This window comes from Pleurodeles waltl, chromosome 6 (assembly GCF_031143425.1).
Source record: "Pleurodeles waltl isolate 20211129_DDA chromosome 6, aPleWal1.hap1.20221129, whole genome shotgun sequence".
NCBI classification, from domain to species: domain Eukaryota; kingdom Metazoa; phylum Chordata; class Amphibia; order Caudata; family Salamandridae; genus Pleurodeles; species Pleurodeles waltl.
The window spans coordinates 544,529,946-544,550,876 of NC_090445.1; the positions used below are offsets into that span (position 1 = coordinate 544,529,946).

At 44.0% G+C, this 20,931-nt stretch overlaps 1 protein-coding gene across 1 annotated transcript in view; it reads left to right on the forward strand.

Moving 5' to 3' along the window:
- LOC138299967 (5' exonuclease Apollo-like) overlaps positions 1–20,931 on the forward strand; it is a 137,109-nt gene that overhangs the window by 3,891 nt on the left and 112,287 nt on the right. Inside the window, exon 2 of the mRNA XM_069238715.1 lies at positions 8,425–8,480. The gene's annotated coding sequence lies outside the window, so the exon portion shown is untranslated. The remainder of the gene's footprint in view (positions 1–8,424; positions 8,481–20,931) is intronic.

The following is a 20,931-nucleotide window of genomic DNA, read 5'->3' on the forward strand; positions in this document are numbered from 1 at the left end:
TTTGCATCTAATCGGAGAGCATTCTGGGAGCATTATACTTAGGCTCATATTGTTAAACTTTTCAAAATGTGTGTACACTCTTTTAACAGTTTTTTTTTCTTTATTTTTTTCCTGGAACCACTGTCAGTAGTGCATTGTGACCTTATTTACACCACTCACCCTAATAATTAAGGCTTTTTATTAATGAACCATAAATACAATTTCGAACAACATCAACATATGGACACTCATATTACCTCAACTGTAGACAGTTCCCTTCTCTCTAAACTGGCAGCCAAAGGATTTGTGCTGCAGGCCCCTGGGCCTACTTGTCCAAAGGACAAAATAAACATGAAAACTTGCCCTTGACCCCAAACGATATGTCCCAGGTGTCGGGCAATAGGAATTCCACATCCCTGTGAATAAGGTACCCCATAGCTCCAAGACCATGTACATCATTAAGTTAATGCAGAATAGATCATGGATGTCTAACATGGCATTACATTCTTGCAAAAGGCAGGCACACACTGGTATCCTTAAACCATTTGGTAGTGCTGTATGTATGTTTATATATGTTGATGTATGTAATGTGCGTGCAATGTTTGTTATTATGACCCACCCATCAGCAGTAGTTATAAATAGCATGTTACGCTGTGCTTCTCTATACATGATTGATGTCAGGGCATTTTTCATACGTATTTAATTGGAAAAACGGATGCTTATCTAGAACCAGGGGCAAGGAGTTCCATTTATCTAATGAGATAAGCTTGCCCTGAATAAGCCTTGTTATTCTTTCTGTGCAAATTAATTGTAGTGTGCCATCTGAGAGGCAGTGCCTTTCTGTCAATTTCTCTGTACTGTGGTAATAACCAGGACTGACCTTTGTGCTGTAGTAATACTTATTTGTGTATTGGGAATAGGTGCTCCAAGTAATGGGTTGTTGGCCCACATTTATTTTCACAGACATGGCATAAGTGTACTTATACAGTTAGTCTGATGGGTGAGATGGTTGATTGTTTAAAAAGATCTGGGCTCTTGAAGCATCCATCCATATTATGGTAGGATTTATTTCTGCTCTCAAATTGAGCACTCTGATTTGAAAGGCACTGCTATGTCATGCTATCTTCAGACTGAAAATCCAGCGTAGCTAAAGATGGTGATTTCTTTTTTGGCGATCAGTAGTTTTAATGATGTAATCCCTGATGTGGGGGTTAAGAAATACTTTTATACCCATTTGCTCCTAGTAATTCCATAATGGTTAAAATATACATCATCACTAGAGATTATTGTTCTGAATTGTCTTCTGAACTGCAAACTAACATTTAGAACTGGTTTGTTCCAAAGTAAGGACCTGGTTTGTAATAATCTGTATTTTGAGATTCTAGCTCTTTATATGTTTTTACTAGTTTATTTGTGAAGTTAATTGTTTGTAAACAAGCAAACTGCTATTTTTCTGAAAATTATGAATAATTTTTATGTACATTAGCTCCCTTGCGGTTAAAAAAAGTGAAATTGTTCTCTTGGAGGTTCACTTTCATGACTCATAATAAAATGTGTAAGTCGTGTTGTGGGAAATGTAATATAGGTTAATCTTAGGCATTTAAGGACTTCAGTCATATGCCTGTTGCTTTGACTGCCTTTACCTTGCAAATCCCATGGTATCTTTAGTTCTTAAGGTAGTGTGACTGTTGTTGTATGTCCTCTGCTGGTGTCAGTTCTGTCAATAGGTGCACCCTTGCTAATTATGTTGGCAGATTGTTGTGTGCTGTCCATAAACTTAAGCAGAACCGAAGATATGTGCAGTACGTGGTTCTAGTGGTTTCATTTGGCTAAACGTGGGGGGTTGTTTGTGTCAAGTGGATTTGTTGTCAGCCTGATTCAAGCTAAAGGTACTGTCCCTATTCAGCTGTGAAGTCAAATAGCCTTGGCTTACGACTTAACTCCCGTGGGCAGTTTAACCTTGCTGAACTTTCAGCTAAATGTAATTCTCAAGTAAATTTTTCCCCTCTCCTTTCCCTGAAAAAAAGACAACACGTATGTACCACCTCATAACAAAGACTCCCTTCTCTCAATTTAGGGAAAGTATTTTGACTCATTTCTCAGGTATAGACATGAGTGAACCAGGTTTTACTTAGAAATGGGAAACCGATTGTGTTACATCCATGTTATCTTTTTGCATGAACAAATCTATGCAGGACACCAATGTTACTTTAGGAGCCAGATCAAAATAGCCAAAGAGCCATTGCACTTCCTGGCAATTGCATAGTTGTAGGTGAGTTTGGTTATTAGGTCAAGAGCAATTGAAAACTATTGGTTAGGGGGACATGATGATGTACAGAAGCTATCTGCAATTTCTTTGGGAGGTATTGTTATAACTTTGCTAAGTTTCTCCGTGTTTCTCGAGATGCGGAGTGTGTGTCTAGAAACTCTAGTTCTTTGAGCTGGATCCTAGTCAAAATTACTTTCGATGTACAGACTTTTGGAATGCATGCAAAGAACATGTTTATTCATTAAGCCAACATGAACCGTGCTGAATAGGATTGGGATGAGATTAATTTAATTCTCCAGGTTTACTGTAGTTGGCTGGTTGGAATATTGCAGTACCTCTGTATAGTACTAACAGGCAGGTGTCTAGTAAAATTGTTACTGTACAAACACGCACAAGCACAGTTTATACACTTGGAGTCATATGATTTCAACACCTGTAGGCACTGTGGTTTGTCCCCTCAAAAGTTAATTTGCTTAGCGATAGTGCTCTTCCGTTGCTTCCATAGTTTTCTTTAGTGTTACCGGGATGTTTCTAACTGGGTTGCGTGTTTGAGTAGTAGTGTTTCATGTATTCAAAGAGATTTGTGTGTGTTTTTCGTTTATCAGAACGTTGGTTTAGTGACATTGTGGCAAGTTATGCAAGTCAGTGAGGTTTTTTTTCCCATTGACGGTGCTTCGTCAGTTTTGGCCTAAGCTTTTGTTTTCTTACCCTTGATTGTCTGTTCATTAGTCCCTTAAATGCTACTACTCAGCAGCCATTATGAAGTCCTCAAACATCAGAACAATAACAATCTAAAGTTATAAATGTCCATGGCAACATCCCTCTTCCTACTTTTATTGTAGTTGGAAGGATTTCGACAGTAGACAAGGTTCGCAAACTTAATGCTTGAGCAGAGTGTCTTAAGGGATTACATCTGTCCCACAAAAATTAAAGCAGAGCTAGGGAGGGGTGAAAACAGGGTGGGATAATACTAGCCTCCGTGTCTTCAATAAAATCCAGATTTTCGGTACACCAAAGCTAATGGAAATCTACATTTTATGTCAAGACCTGGAGGCTAACATTATGCAGTTTTAAAGCTTTGCAACCAAAGATTTTGTTTCACTCTCATTTGGCCTAAAATGAAAGCGTCTAAAAATAGAAACTGAAGACCAATCAGCGCAGTGCTAAATATCTTGCAGACTGACACCCACCAGGCAAGCTTTCGAAGCAGCAGCTCCTCTCACTGAATGAGCATTAAACAGATCCACATCCACACCTGCTCTGGATATAAATTCTTTCACCCATCTTGCAATGGTTGGAGAGGAAACCCCTTTAAAAGGGTGTGTAAAAGAAAATAGGAGATACTCTTTTACACATCTGACCACACATATCTTCTCTCTTTCATCAACATATGGGTAAAATACGGTAGTTGAGTGACTTGTGTTCTCTGTTTAAGGTGAATGCCTAAACCTTCAGCGGTAAACACTCTACTTGACACTTCCATGGCCCTTACATCGGACATCCTTCAAAAGGAAACCAAACAAAGCAACATTGCAAGCTTTAGAGACAAATCTCATAAAGAACGGTTCTCATTGCAATCCAAGCTTTTAATAAACTTCAAAACTACAGCAACATCCCATGGGACTTGTACCTGGTTCCTGGAGGTTTTTCTATCCTAATGCTCCTTAACTAACTCCTCACTATCATGTCCTGTCCTACCAATAAGTCATTGACCATAATATGTGCTGCAGCTACAGCAGATCTATATACATTGATTGTTCTATAAGCTAAGCCCTTTCTAAAAAGTTCAAACGAAAAACCTACAACTCAGACCACATCGACTTAAACAGGGTCACATTCCCTCTCCAGACACCAGCAAACCCATTTGTTCCATACCAGTTGATATGCTTTCCTAGTCCCAGGAGACTAGGATTCATCATTAAGTCTGGAAGCCTCTGATGAAAGCCCTGGCTTTCGCCAGAGTCTCCTGAAAGTCTCCAGGCCACCAGGGCCATTTGGTCACACATTACTAGGTCGTGTAACTCTCCTTGAGAGCCTTGTCCCAAGGTGGAGGAGGAACTGTGAAAGCTAGAGCTTGCTGACATCATCAAAAGGGTGGATGGACCCCCTCCCTGGGTCTCACCAATTGTCATCATCCGCAAGCCCAAGCAGCCTGGCAGGGTGAGAATATGCATTGCAATGAGGCTGCCCAACATGGCCATCTGTCGGAGCGCCACCTAACCCCGACCATGGATGACTGTGGTGGAGGTGAGCAGATCACGGTTGTTTTCCAAGATGGACCTGTGGATTGGCTATCACCAACTGTTGCTGGCCCCAGAATTGAGGACCATTACTACCTTCTCTACACATGTGGGACTCCGAAGATGCAAATGTCTCGGCTTCATGGTGTCCATTGTCGTCGAGGTTTTTCAGGGGGGTACTGGCAGGACTGGAGGGAGTAATAAATGTTAGTGACTATACCCTGGTGCATGCCTCCACCATAGAGGAACACCTTGAACGACTCCGAGCCACCTTCAAGCGCCTACAGGATCACTGGCTGATGCTGAATTAGGAGAAGCATTCCTTTTTGCAGAGAGACATTGCATTTTTCGGGTATCACTTTTCAGACGGAGGGGTTGCCAGATCCCAAAAAGGTACACGAGATCCAAACAGCACCAGCACCCACTTCAGCCACCAGAATGCACACTTTTCTGGGCATGGTCACGCATTGCTGGAGGTTCATGCAGAATTTGGCATGCCTAACTGCCCCTCTCCGAGAGCTGACGAAAGCCAGCGCCCCGTGGGAATGGGGGCCCACTCAGAAAGACACATTTCGTGCCACCAAATGTGCCCTGTCTGCTCATACCACTCTGGTGTACTTTGACCCGTCCAAAAAGTCTGACTTATCATTGGACCACCGGACTGGTAACAATCATATCTCAACAAGGTGAGAACAGGGATTGGGCTCCAGTAGCCTATGCCAGTCAAGCATTGACTGAGACAGAACATAGGTAGTCCCACATTGAAACAGAAGCTATCTATATCTGTCTATTGGGGCTGCCGCCATTTTCATCTGCACTTATATGGACAGCCTTTCACCGTGCACACTGACCACAAACCTCTAATTTCACTATTCAGTGAGTGAGCCTCAACACCACCCCCAGGATTGAAAAGTGGATTCTCCAGTTGCAGGAATGTCAGTTTACAGTGGTTTATTGACCAGGGGCCCAAAACCCCACAAACTATCTCCCTCGGAATGCCAGGCCAGGACAGATAACGGACCGCCGTTCTCAAGTCAGGACTTTGCAGAATATCCGTATTCAAGGGTATCCGTCACCGCACTATCACGCCCGTGCTGGCCGCAGGCGAACGACGAGGATGAATGTTTTATGTAGAGTTTAAACAAAGTTCTGAGGATTGCGGTGGCCAAGGTGCAGAACATGGACTGTGCTTTGTTCTCCTTCTTGAGGGAGTATCGACTCATGCCCCCACACCACCACTATGATACCGCTAAGCTCACTGTGCATAAACCAGATGATTTGGGACACCAACCCACATTACGAAACACCCACAGCCCTGCAGGAGCAAGCAGCGAAGAGGCTGCGCCTACGTGGCCCTATCAATGATTGCTTGTCAAGGAAGAGACATGCTTGAACCATGCACCTGAGAGTGGGAGACCGGGTGCTAGTCAAGAGCCGACGCCTGGGAGAGAAGTGCGAGCTTCAGTTTGAACTAGCGCCATGGACATTGGTGAAGATACGCTCACCATGATCACTGCAACCCATGGAGAGGAGTACGTATCCAGGAGCATCTAATTTTTCAAGCACTACCGGTCTGAAGGCAGGGAGCCAAGGACCTTTGCAGATGAAAGGTCTGATACCCCTGAGTGTGCAGAGAGCCAAGAGGATAATGAAGTCATCCTAGAATGCACTGAGAAGGACTCTTTGAGCGCCCCGGCAGACAGAGAGCCGTATCCGGGTGGGGTCCGTTGTTTCCCCTTGGGAGAGATGGGAGTGAGAGGCCATCTGTGGGAGGTGGTCCAGCAGTGACAGTCGAGATCGTCCCTCTGCGAGATGGCTCTGGAAGGTATCATCTGAGACCCCCGACCCCAGCCGTCCAGCAGGCTGAGAGATTTTGCCCTGATGTGAGAGAACATCTGGAGGCAGGTGCTGGAGAGGTTCAGCAATGGTCCTGTGGCTGATATCTGGGGTCCGTCAGGTCGAACTACCCCACATGAAGACACAATGAGTATAGCTCACGGCTGTGGGCCCTTTAATTTTGTTTGACAGCTTTTGTGATCTCTGTTTTATTTTGTTTAATCTCATCAGCCGGTTGTGCAGTTTGATCTGTTTGTTTTGTTTTTACTTTTTCAGTTGTGGGTAAAGGAGGAATGTTGTGTTGTGGGATCGTCCAACTGCGAGGGGAGACCCTCACTGTGAGACCGGGTGTTTCCCCTGATGGCAGCGGTGATTCATGCTACGCCCCTGACGTAAGGGACGAGGAAATAAAGAGGCCCGAGGCTTGGTGCCAAAGGCTAGTTAACCCCATGATTGTGTCCTGTCATCATTATTGCCATGGTCTAGTCTGGGTCCCCAGCGTGTTGCGTGGAGCATGCAACAAATGGGAGCTCAAGTATAGACTGTGCAGCAGCAAGGGGTTAGGTGCCTTTCTTACACATACACACATATTATTTGGACTATTTTGAAAAGAGTGATCATTAGGATTTAACTGTTGCCTGCGGTGTCAGTTGGCCATATCGCCATCCGAAACCCTAGTGAAAAATGCTCCTTGGGGCTTGTTTGCCGTATCCTGTTGATCCAAGCTGTGCAGAGCCTCTTCATGTAGGCCAAGCACTAGTTTGTTGAGACCCACACCATGAGATGTTGGGAGACCCACAATTTGGAGTGGGTGTAAGAAGGAGCACGCGCATATACATTTGGTAATTACTTAGCGATTAACAATGGCAAGCAGGTTTGAGTGATTTTCGCAGTCACATCGTTAATAACTACACAGATGATTGCCTATAAGCACTCAGGCCCTCATTTTGAGTCTGGCGGTCCAAGGACCGCCAGACTTGCGATGGCGGTCTTACCACCCCCGGGCCGGCGGTAAAGACTGCGATATAATGACTTTATCGGTTTGGCTGAAGCGCCACCCATACCGCCAGGGCGGTGTGACCGATGGGCCAGAGATGAGCACCTCTGGCCAAGCAGTTGCCCCAATACTACCATTGACATTACGACTCGGCAGACCGCCAGCATTTTCGTGGCTGTCGCACTGCCACATAAATGCTGACGGTCATGCACCCATTGACAGGAATGTCAATTTCTGTCGCCAGCAGCCCCCCCCCCCCACACGACCACACACCTACATTCACTCACCCATGCATTCACTTACAAACACCCCCACACACTTGCACCCAAACACTCGGATACACCCATTCACTCGCACACACGCACATAGACATCCACTTGCATGCATGCACTTAGACATACACATTCACTTGCATGCACGCACTCAGACATACACCCCCCCAGCATTCACACACGCACTCACACACAGGCACCCCCTACCCACCCACCCCCCTGCATTCATACACACACGCAGACACCACTCACATTCACACAACAGCCCCCCCTTTCGAACGGAGACAAAGCGTTATGGCTGTCCAGGAGGGGATTGGTCCCTGCGCTTTCCACCGCCAGCAAAGCACTGCCGTGCAGGAAACCGCTGCAACGTATTACGAGTCGTAATACGGCGGGCGGAGTCCTTTGGCGCCTCTATTACGGCATCGCCAGGCCGACGGTGTTGGATTTCCACCTGAGATCGGCACAACGTCGTAATATAGCAGCCTTCAGACTGCCAGCACTTACGGGTGTTTGGCGCCCGCGGCTTTGGCGGTCTTACGAAAAGACCACCGAAGTCGAAATGAGCTTCTCGGTATTGGTGTGGATTAATATTAAACATATTTGCAGTTACATGGCCACACTTAATCTAAACTTTCTTCTTTTTGTTTGAAATATTAAAGTTGCAGCCTCCACTTGTGCATAATCTGTTTGTGTGTTTGCGTGTTGGCACTATGGAGATGTACCATGGAATTTGAGGTGTTTTGGCCACAAACAGCCCTTTTTGGTATAAATATAAAATAAGTGTGCCAACTCAGCTTGCTAATTGATGTTTTTTTATGTACATTTCAGATAACCTGGCCACTGTGGACCAATGTCAACGGCTGTTTTTTACACTGGAAGATTTTGTGAGTATTAGGGTGTTTAATTGTTTTAGACTTTCATTTTAGCCCCTCCGGGAAACTGGTTTTCTGAGTGTTTTGACTGGTGATCTGGTTTTGGTGTTGTGGTTTGAAACTGGTTGATCATTGCCTAAAGTTTTATCTCGCCAGCTCTCGCTCAAGTCATTGCAAGAAACTGAAATCAAAGATCTACAAAGTGAATCAGAATAGAAAGAAACACAATGTAAATAACACTGAAAATGCACAAAATAAAGCTAATTTAAGCTTAGACTGAATGCATTTTTATTGGGGGGTGGGCATACTGCAAAATAGAGCATGGTCAGTGGTGATAATATACAAGTCCCCCTCCAAGCCCTTTCTATGGGGGGGGGGAAGGATTTTACGCAGATACGACGAACACTGTTTTTGTGATCATGGAATTAATATGCTTTGGTCATTGGGCTAACAAAAAAAGCCAGTGTTGTGGCAGGGTTTTACTGCCCTCTAGATCCCCTTCACACACGCAGACTCCGTTGTTGGTTCTCGTACTATGCCAGGTGCCCTAACACTCTAGGGAGCACCTGTCGGTGGCCTTATTATTTCAAATTGTTTTCACTATTGATCAATTTGTCTACTTGCATAAACACTCACACCCTTATCGATATTTTTATTCAAGCATGTTACTGGTGTTTATTTTTCTCTGTAACTGGGTATGTAATATTTGCAAGAAATTATATTTTTAATGAATGAAGGTGCACTGCTTTCCATGTGCTTCTCACTGTGCACACTCCTCTTACATGCCCACTAAGCAGTTTTCCGATCGTGTTGAAAGTGATGAGCAAAGGTTGATCGACACTCTGATTGTCAAGCCAGGGTGTAAACTGAGATGTCATCACCGAAGAATGTAAAGGTTAAACAGGCATGCGTGGTTGCCTGCTGCCAGATACCAAAAGCAATGAAGAGGAAGGGGCCGTTCTCTGTCCTGACACGTTCTCATTTACCCATTATAGAGCAAATAGGGGAAATCAAGCTGTGAGGAGGTAATTCTAGATCCATCGTTCCAGGTTATGTCGGCCATAGGGTTTTGTGGCATTGTGGTGCTGTGAATCCCAGGACAGACACCTCATCCATCCCTCCCTGCATCCCAAGACCTCTGCGACGACCTCACCACCTTCTTCCACTGAAAAATCCAGGACATTTACGAAGGCTTCAAGAACCAAAACCCGTCCGACCGCCCACAAATACCACCATGGACCCAACACCACACCAGATCCTGAACCCCTATCACCAAAAAGGACACCCAAAGACTCATGAGCTCCATCAACTCGGGAGCTCCCTCGGATCCATGCCCTCATCACATCTTCAACCCAGCCAGCATCACCATAGCACCTGAGCTCTGCGAAACTGGCAACCAATCCTTTGAGGCTGCCACCTTCCCATCAGACTGGAAGCATGCAGAGATCAACCCGCTACGCAAGAAACCCACTGCCAACGCAAGGGAGCCGAAAAGCTATGGACCCATCTCTCTGCTTCCTTTCCCAGCCAAAGTAACGGAAAAGGCAGTCAACCAGCAACTCACAGACTTCCTCGAGGCACACCAAAACCTAGACCCATCCGAATCTGGATTCAGGAGCAACCACAGCACAGAAACAGCACTTCTAACAGCCACTGACGTCATACACGCCATTCTAGACCGTTAAGGCACCGCCACACTCATCCTCCTCGGCCTCTATGCCACATTTGACACTGTCTCCCACTACACCCTCTGTGCCAGACTCCACGACATCAGCATCCGCGATGAAGCACTGGATAAGGTCCTTCCTCACCAGAAGAACACAGTGTCAGACTACCGCCGTTCACATCAGAACCCAAAGATACTTGGTGCGGACTGCACCAAGGATCATCACTCAGCACAACATCTACATGGCCCTGTTAGCCAAGGTCATCAAACAACACAGGCTAAACATTGTCTCCTACGCTGATGATCCCGTACTGGTCCTCTCCCTGTCCGACGACCCTGTAAAAGCCAAGAGAAATCTCCACAACAGGATGAGAGCGGTTGCCGCCTGGATTGAAGCCAGCTGCCTCAAACACAACTCGGACAAGACAGAGATCCTTGTAACGGGCTCCACCCCTTCCGCCTGGAAGGACTCCAGGTGGCCTACCGCACTGGGAAACACACCCGCTCCCACTGACCACGCACGCAATCTGGGCAGCATCCTGGACTCCTCTTTATCCATGACCTCCCAAGTCAATGCCGCCTCGTTATCATGCTTCCACACCCTCCGACTCCTTTGAAAGATCTTCAAGTAGATCCCTTCCGACACGAGGAAGACAGTCACCCATGCAGTTGTCACTACCAAACTGGATTACGGCAATGCACTCTATGCTGGCATCACCAAGATACTGCAGTCAAGACTAGAAAGAATCCGAAAGGCAGCAGCCAGACTCATCCTGGACATCCCCGACACAGCCACCTCTCCCACCTCAGTGACCTCCACTGGCTCCCAGAAGAGAAGTGCATCACATCAAACTCCTGATCTACACCTACAAGGCACTACACAACATAGGACAGTTTTTAGGAAGGGCCTCAAGAGCTGGCTCTTGAGCAGCTAGGCGTGCTTTAGAAATTACTGATTGAGTGATTGATTGTGTGTGTATGTGCCCATAGCAACACAAAAGGATGATGGACGGAGTGCTGAACAATGCAAAAACTCACCCCCAGTCATAGATCTGGGTTTAATCCATCTTCTTTTGCTCACCATGCCGCCCCAGTTTGGACCCAGCCATATGCAAATCAGTCTTGATCCTGTTCCTCATGGAAACAGTTCAGCCCGAACTACCAAGCCAGGTCCTCCCTGGACCACAAACAAGCATCCTTGGACCGGTTTCAGGGTATCACCCTTCATTAGCCAGGCTAGCTTGAATCCAGTGGTACAGTGAGCAAGGGACCCACGTCTGGGCATACCCTTCCCCCATAGGGCAACTTTAGCAACACAAAAGGATGATGGATGGCCCAGCATTCTTTTGAATTCAGATGCCCGCATTTCAGGCGAGCACTTATCTCTGGAGATGGCATAGGGCTTACGTAGTTACTGATGTTTTTTTAAACTGAGTGTAAAGCTTCCTACTTATTATAGGACGAAAATACACAGTCTTTCCAATGAGGCACATGTTTGTGTGCGGAATTCTGAATTGTCAAGCTATTTATATGGAGCTGACCACAACCGCCCTGACCTGCCTAGCATAAGATACTGTTTATTCATGGAACACACTTATCTTGTTCACAACCTGGCGCTCCCTTGTCATCCTTAACAAGCCACGGATGAAAAACATTCCAGAGGGTAAATAACGCCTTTCGAATTTGAAGAATGACTGTTCTCATCCTGTTTCTCTCCTCCGTATAAACCTATTTTTATTTAACAGTTCGTCGAGAGATATGCTAGGAAAAATGTAGGCTTACTTTAGGATTCCGAGGAAGAATTGCACTACTAACGAGCTTAAACTTGGTGCTCCTGGGGGTGTTTGAAGTAAAGTGTTTTTTCATCATGTACTAACCATATATTTAGTAAAATCTGAGGAAATTATGCAAAGCCTCCACTGTGTAGTCAGTCGCAATGAAAAAAAGTATTGACATTTTTACAAAGTACCGCCCGTTGCCAAAGGCGAGAGAAAATACGTGGCACACACCCAGTTTTAGAGTTCTAATGATATTTCTGCTCCAGAGAAAATTACCCTTTCAGCATGAGTGTGATAAAATATGTAAGTCACACATTCAATAGATAGTTTACGTATCTTGATGTGTTTAAGATTATGGTAGCATAATACAAATAAAGTATAGCCAAATTTGCTACCTTCTAGTTTGTAGAAACCGAATCACAATATTTCACTGTACTCCAGAATTGCGAGCAAGATGAGCACCCATATTAATAAAATGGTGTCTCTGCAGTAATGTGACATGACTAAATTACATTAATAAACACATTTCTATAAGTAATAAAATAATTCCAAATGCAATATCAATGTTTAATTGGTTTACAATATTCATAATATAAAATCATTAGTATTCAAAAATATTTTTTTACTCAAAATTGCACTTCTCGAAAAAGTTTCAACATCAACAATTCTTTATAGTGCTTGTCCTCTATTGACAGAGAAAATAGTAGAGGCCCTCAGGGCTTAGAGGGCTGGCAGCTATAATCATTTAGTTTGGGTGGCCCATAAATTACAGCACTGCACTGGAAATTGCTCCAAGCAAGGAGGAGGTTGTGGGGCCGGATCGCTGGCTCAAAGAAGTCGGCCGAAACTGGTGGGCGGAGGAATAGGAAAAGCGAATGACCAGAGCATGTGATCGAATTGGCTGGCACACATTGAACAAGCCTGTCAGGGGCTTAGTGTACAAAATGGGGGACTAAGGGTCCTATACAACATAATTGGCTGAAGTGGCATTACATTGAGGAACACTCCTACGTGAAGAGCAGTGAGCTGATTGAGATGCACACCAGAACAGTGATATCTGAGGAAGCAGAGTGTGACCGTCAAAAGGTTGCAATGGCCAGCCTAGACGTACAACAACATTCATGTGCAGCACCCACTCACAAATCTCTCTCTTGCTGTTGATGATAAGGAAGTAGGTCAGTGGGCAGACGGGCAGAAATGAGCAAGCCAGCACGGCTGGGAAATGCCACAACTGTCCTTCACTCCACAGTGTTCATGGCACAGCATGCGGAAACAGCGGGTGGTCAAATGACTGCCAGTGGCACATTAATGGGCAGGGTATCAAAGCACCTGTATACCTGCATTGTTCCAGCAACATACCCAACAGGCAGAGCACCCTTCCTTCTCCCCACCGCCCCTCACCACAAAATAAGCAGACTGACTAGCATCTGCAGCTGTGTGAAGGGGTGCCAGTTTCCGAGCTGCACACCTTAATGCACATGAGAGCTTGGGTCTTCATCCAGTAGGACTCAGAAGGCACAACAAGTGCATGGTGAGGAAATGAAGGCTATGTTAAGAGGGTCCATGAAGTCTTGGGGAAATATAGTATGGGAGCATCAAAATATGGAGGATACGGTGTGGCCAAAAGGACCCCAACACTTAAGGAAGGGGACAAAATAGATCGGATTCCGGGCAATGTAGATTAATCCATCACCTTTCTCATCCAAAAGGGGATTTAGTTTGACAGGATCAGTCGGGAGCAGTGCTCGGTGGCAGACACAACCTTGTATGATACAGCTGACCAATTGAGGGCAACCGACAGAGGCACACTGATGGCCGTAACGGATCTACTCCAGTTCACACAGACCGCTTCAAGCTGCTGGTTTTCCGTTTATATGTTAATTTTTCTGTGAGAAATGCATATCCATGGAATGCTCAGTGATGAAAAGTATGTTTGTCAAATGGTTTCTGCATAAACAGTGCCCAGGTGGTGGCAAGCTGTGCTACTTAGATGATTTCGTGTTTGGGAAGGGCTAAGGAAGTGTCTCTCGAGAGCAAATGGCTTGAATACTTAAGGGATAACTGGTGCAGTTATGCCCATTTACCCCTAATAAAAACTCTGAAGGTCTTTCTGGCCTAAGACAAGACAGTTGGTCCGGCAGTCACTTTTTTTTTTTTGTTGGTACTTTTTTTTTATTGGTGTCTGGTAAGAGAACCTGACAAGTCAGCCATACACAAGTGCCAAACTAAACACCATTGTTCCGCCAATCACTTTAATTGAACTATTTTTAACTGCCATTTTGTCTTATATAAATGAATTACTTATTAAATGTAATTTTCTGTTTTAATCTCTGTTTTTGTCATGTCAGTAGGTCATTTATATTCCCTCTTTTTTATTTGTTCATAAGTACTTTATATTTATTTTTATGGGCGGGAAGGAGATGTGTTATAATATGTTTTAATTTTGTATAATCTAGTCATGGATTCTTCTCCGGGTTCCATGTGAGCTGTTTAAGTTGTAGCACTCCGTGCTTGGGCAGTTGATTCCTGGCCAGCAACCACATTTATGTTCTAGCCTCGCTAAAGACTTTCCTTTAAGAAGAAGGTGTGCTTTGATTTACAACAGCTTTCACCAGGGGTCCAGCAATACTTGCTTATGTGGAACACAATTTTGGCAGATTTTAATTTTGCACTCATTTGGAGAGGTCTGTGGGTCATCACAGCAGCTAGAGCTGTTTCCTGACTTAGCAAAGATTTGGGGCAGTCATGGGTACAGCTTGGTGCACAAAGAGGTAGCCTGAGCAGTGGTGAACGCTGGGTCCACCAATACAATCATACTGGTGGATATACTCCCCATAGTGGCTGCCTTTAATGTATGGAAGGTTGAGCTGGAGATTAAGAAAGCACACAGTTGAAAAACAATAGTGCCTTGGGTTGTTGGCTTACCTAAGCAGTTTTGAAAGTGCCAGTTAATGGCGGATGTAGAAATTAAGTGAGACACTAGTCAGTGTTAGCACAGTTGCTTCATACTCTTTCTCAGTGGGAGAAATTATGCAGCAGGCCCCTCTTGCTGACTACTAGATGACATCCTTCCCTCCTGAGTTACGGGACAGGGAAGACCAGATCCGAGTGCATTGAGATTGCTCACAGTTTATCGAAACAGCACCTAAGTGCTGTAAGTACTTGATGGCATTCTGCCAGGTTATTGGACTGGTGAATGAGAGGGAGATGTCAATCAGACTAGGTTGACTGTCCGAGTTCATTCACTGAGCTTAGAATCATGGAAAAAGCAAATCCTGGCTTCTAAGTGAGAGTAGCACATGCCAAGTTAGAATCCAGGTCAAATGTCAATCATAGGGTGTAAGTTGGGAATTTTGAAATCAGAATATTCAAGGGCCACAATATTGTGACCACAATATTGATGGACAAAATATAGAAAGTGAAATAGAAATGTTGCTGAGTGTGCAACTTTGTGTCTTGACAGGAATGCTTGAATGCAAGGACACTGTTTTGTTCTTTGGACATTCATACATGACCATGACACATGGGCAAACAGTATACTAAGGTTAGTTGGGGGGATGTGGCTGTCAAACGCCAACACTGCATGGATCGGCAAGCCAGAGAACAGATGGACGCAACTGGTCCTTGTTGTGGCTAACATCATGAAGGATTATGTCAGGCCTAATGTCCTAATGGTGTATCTACAGGAAATGGCCCGAATACTTTAGGTAGGGGAAAGCTGCTGGCAGTGGTACTACAACAATTTTTAGACCAGGGTTGCTGCATCAATGACACCTCACTAAACTCGTAAGGATTGTGGAAAAATCCAAGCATCGCACAAAGAACAGTGTTGCAAATGAGCTACACTCATTCAGCAGGAAAGTGAAAAGGGGATAGTATGTAGCTGGTGTTTCATTTAGGAGCACATTGTCACAAATCCATTACGAAAGCATTGTGTGCAGCGCACTATCATTTAGACAGCACACTTTCCATTGAAACAAACTTAATTTACACAGACATACAGTTTTACCGATAAATCTATATAGCACCATAATGACAATGTTTCAGCTAATGTTTGTCATTTGTGCATCACTAAGTATCTTGATTTATTTTGATCCTATTCAAATCTTTGTTTCCATCACAGTTAAGAATTAAAAAAAACACTTCATTTGTGTTTTCCTTTTTATATATTCAGAAATATTTTTACAGAGAAGTTCATTTTTATGTATTTAAATGTTATGCCTACAGCTTTTGTTTTCACACCAGCGAGATTGTCACGTAGTTCACTTTGCAAAAACTCTCACATTTCACAGTAAAAGAAAGAAAAGTAAATCCCTATGTCCATGGTACAAGAATAAATAGCAATTTGTCAGACCTCTATGCTAACGTTTAACTTCTGCCTTTGAACACACCGCATATGTGACGTGGGTATGGACAAGGTTTTTCTCAACAAGGCAAGCGCACTGGAGCTATCAGAATCTTCTTGGGTAAATAGGACAAAGGTGAGAACAGTCCTGGGAGACGCCGTGAGGAAGAGCGGTCAAACTTCCTGGGAGCAATATCCCCCAGTCATGAGAGAGGCTGATAGAAGGTGGTGGTCTTTAAGCCAGTGGGTCTTGGCATTCTAGAATGCAGGACCACTGGGGATTAAAGGAAGGACGGACATTAAGGGCAAACAAATAATGGCAAGTTAAGCAAGGGTACAGCCCAAGGCGATTTTTGCCAACAAAGACTTTTTCTGCAATTGTCCATTCTCTATCTTATTAGCTTACTGATATCACAATTTAAAATATATTTTTTGTTGTCCACCTGCATATCTGTGATGGACGTTTATGACATAGTTCATGAGACTGTGGTTGGTTAGGGATTCAAAGTGAGCCAAGTGGCACAGGTGAGTAGGTTAGGGATTTGTTACTGGGAATTAAGGATAAATGCAGCGTGGCCCCTGCTCGATTACCATCAAACATAACCCATATCATCATGGATGAGCATGTGTATATGTTGGCCAAAGAAGGAGCTTTCTTTGTTTGGCCGATCATATTTTGTTGTAATTCTTTTTCTCATTCTCAGATCACAACTTATTGTTGGGTGCTTTTATTAACTGATCTACCCCAAGTAGGTCTGGCTGGTGGAGGAGGATTTTTTTGTGACTTTTCGTTTTACTTGTCTACTTGGTCCAGCAGCTTGTAAATATCCAAACTGATTCTTGCTAGAAATTAATGAGAGTTTAAAATAACAATAGCTTTATTTTTTTTTGTTTATTTTTTTAGGTGCTTTTTTTTTTAGCTGCACAAATGTACAACATAATTACGTTTGTGCTATCTGGGAGGAACAGCTGGCAACCTATCTGACCAGACTCCGCAGTTAGATTTTACTGCCTTTCACAAGTTTAATTTTTTTGTACATTTAATAGTCTAGAAACTGGATGGCTGGTTCACGTAATCTCCTAGTTTGGCCATTGCTTTTGATTTTTGGTCTTTGCATGACACAGGCTTCCTGTTAGCAAGTATTTTACAATCAAGTGCCATCACGTGGATGCCCTAGATTGTCCCAAAGCGCACTATGGGGGTCATCTTGACCGTGGCAGTCCCACCACCAACAGGCTGGCAGTGCAGACCACCACATTGAGTGTGGCGGGTTGGCCTCTGCCAACCCGTCACATCTTCACTCATACCGCCATGGCGGTCGGAACCGCCGGGTCGGAGATGATCATCTCCGACCCGACGGTCCACAGAGGACCGCTGGCCGTATTAGGAGCTGGCTTTCTACCTTGGTTTCCGCGACGGTAGCACCGCAATGAAAACCGTGGCAGAAAGGCTTCTGGTGATAACCACCCCCTTCGGCCACAGCGCCCTCCTCCGCCGACCCCCCCGCATACATGCACACAGACACGCACCACACATACACCCATTCGCCTACACTTACATACACGCATCCACTCACATGCATCCATACACAGCAACATTCATACCCGCATTCAAGCACGCATACTCACACCGATCCAAACATGCATACTCGCACTCATACACACTTACAAGCAGACACGCAATCACTTCAACTTTCAGACACGCATACACACATTCATGCAGACAACACACCCGTACCCTCCCGTGACGGAAGATCCCCTTACCTGTTCCAGGGAGAATGTCGTCCGGCAGGAAACGGGACGGGGTGCTTCCACTGCCGGCAGCGCCCCGCCAGCAGGACACCACCAGGCTGCTTTATGGCCCACAATATGGCGAGCAGTGTCTTACTGGCGGGGCGGGTGGTGAAACCGCCAGAGCGCCACTGCCCACCAACACGACTACTGCTGGATTTCCACCCAAAGTGTGGCGGAAATCCAGCAGTACCCATAATATGGTGGGCAGGCCACCAGCACCGGCGGTCTCCTGGCACCCGCTGCTTTGGAGGTCTTCACGAAAGACAACCAAAGACGCAATGAGGACCTATATCTTTGAATCACCCAGTTGCAATACATAGTGGGGAGCAAGAAGTAAATGTAAACATCTTTACCAGGTTTTCAAAAGTAAAGAATGGATTGAATATCAATTTGTAATGCATCTTCATAGGGAAGCAAACTTTTGCAGGCCACTGGAGGGACCGATCAGCATGTAGCTACTGCTTACGCGTCCCTTTATGATAATTTATTACACATCAGGACTCGTTTCAGGCCAATGAATCTTTTGACCCAGTTGAGAGACACCTTAGGATGAGATAGCTAATCAATATGTCGATCAATACATCTATAATGTCATCAATATTTATCACAACAATACATTTCACTTTAGTCAAAGTCATTAATCAATTCAAGACTACTACCATGACCTTGCAGTCATGAATAACCACACTAGTTTAGTAGAATTTTATGAGTTTTATTCCCTATTGATTACAATTCTAAAAGCAGATGCGTTAATCTCAAAACCAAGAAACATAATAGCATAGTCACAATATGGCAATTTTGATAAGATTTCATTAAGGCGAGAATCACAACCATCAGAACATAACATGGTGTGAACATAGATCAATTAGCAAAGTGTCAATAACGCGTCAGTTCAACAAAACATAGTTTCGGTCGTTTGTCTATTTGCGTCAGTTTAGTGAACACCTGTCCTAACCACTGATTAACATTAGCATGTTGGGCTTCATGCAAAACAATTTAGAACAATTTGGAAAAAATCTAACTATGGTCTCTGTCAAGAGTAAGCAGTTGATACCTAGAAAGGAAAAGCAAACAGACCTATCACAAATGCCTTGTCATAATTACCCTCCAAAGTTTAGGTCAGCACACAGGTTCAGTCTTCGTCTTCGGGACATCAGTCAAATCGCCATTAGTCAGAACTCAGCTCCGGGGCACTTCCCTCATAAGGAGGTAAATTGTAAAATAGGCAATCTAAGGACGAGGATGGTTCTTAAGCAAACCAATAAGTCACCAAACAGAGTGACAAAGTTTCTGGATAAAATCAATAGCATTCCCTAACCCACCTAAATGGTTCCCCGTGTCATGGGTTTTTATCCCTTTTTCGTTGTACATTCCCCTAAAATTCTATTGGACATTTGTTATACCCCACTATCTTTAACCTATCAGAAAATGCATTAAGTCATTTATCTTTCACCCCATATTATTTTACAAGTCTCATTGGTCTTCATAATTGACGTCTTCAGAGGTGGCGCGTCCGGTATGATTTCATCTTTCTGTAATTCTTTGCACATCTTTTGGTCAGTAGCTCCATTGTCTTCACCGGTTTGAATGACCTTGTACATTACATTAATCTACACTGTTGCATTTTGTTTAGTATCTCCCTACAAGTAATGAAGAATTCGTGAGAACGGATCTAGCATGGTTACATTCGGCTTCTAGTTTGAAGAAAACAAGAGGTCATGTCCTTTTGCAAGTCAGCATACTGCAAGATCGGAAAAATACATTTAATATGAGAGCCAAGCAGCTAAGCTTCGGCTCATGCTAACTTAAGGCCTACAAGGATTTCAGCACAAATTCAATAACACAATGATTAATGATTAGTATAGAACGTATTCAATATAACAACCTATAAACATTTTAGTTATCATTATTAGTCCACGTATACATTGGCGGCCACTCCCCGTGGTCACATTTCAAGTGCGCGTTTGAGCAAAATCACTACATCTGTTTCTATACGGCATTATCACACATTAATTCGTAAACATTCTATGTTAATATAGATTATATAAGCTACGCTCTCTCACTACTAACCACCATTACAAGAACAGTCTTCTTTCTACTTGATTGATGTTTTCCTTCTGATAAATGTTGTACAGAGATGCTGTTTTCTGGTACATTGGCAAAAATGGAGTGTGATGGGAATGGAAGTTTTCCTTGCGTTTCAAAAAGTAAGGACTCTGGCAGCATTTAGTAATTGAAGAGCAATGAGATATTATCGTTATATAATTATAACACCTTGCAAGGTGTATAAGAAAGGGAGAAGTACTTTATGAACATATGGTCTAAAAGAAAAGTAGCAAATATAATTTCACAGGGTATACATTTGCAAAAAGAAAAAATAATTGCAAAAGGCCTTGTTTATAACCTGCAAAAGGCCTTGTTTCTAACCTACAACATTTTAGCATCCTTCCTCTACAAGTAAAGTGCTGCATACTGTCCCCCAGAAAAGGCTGCTTGTGCAATATCCTCATAATTGCTGACATCCACCTAAAGGGAGGGCACCAGAAGTTTATTCCATCCTCTAACATTTGTGTACCAACTGATGTTGGTACTGGCTACGTTTTGTCAAATACTTCTCTTCGGTTGAGGCTTGGGAGCATGCTTGAAAAAACTGCATCATGCAGGGGTTTGTGCCTCTCCCTTTCATTTTACTTATTATTTTTGATGTTTGAGTTAGCTGGGTTGTTCTTTTCCTTTTTAGGTTTTGCCTGCATGCGCGCTCTTGCCCACATGCTTGTGAAATCTTTTGTTAACAAAACAAACTGTTAAAAGAGGCTTAGAACCCTCCCCTTACTTACCTGACCTTACCATTGGCTTGTTCAACTTTGCTCTAATTTACAT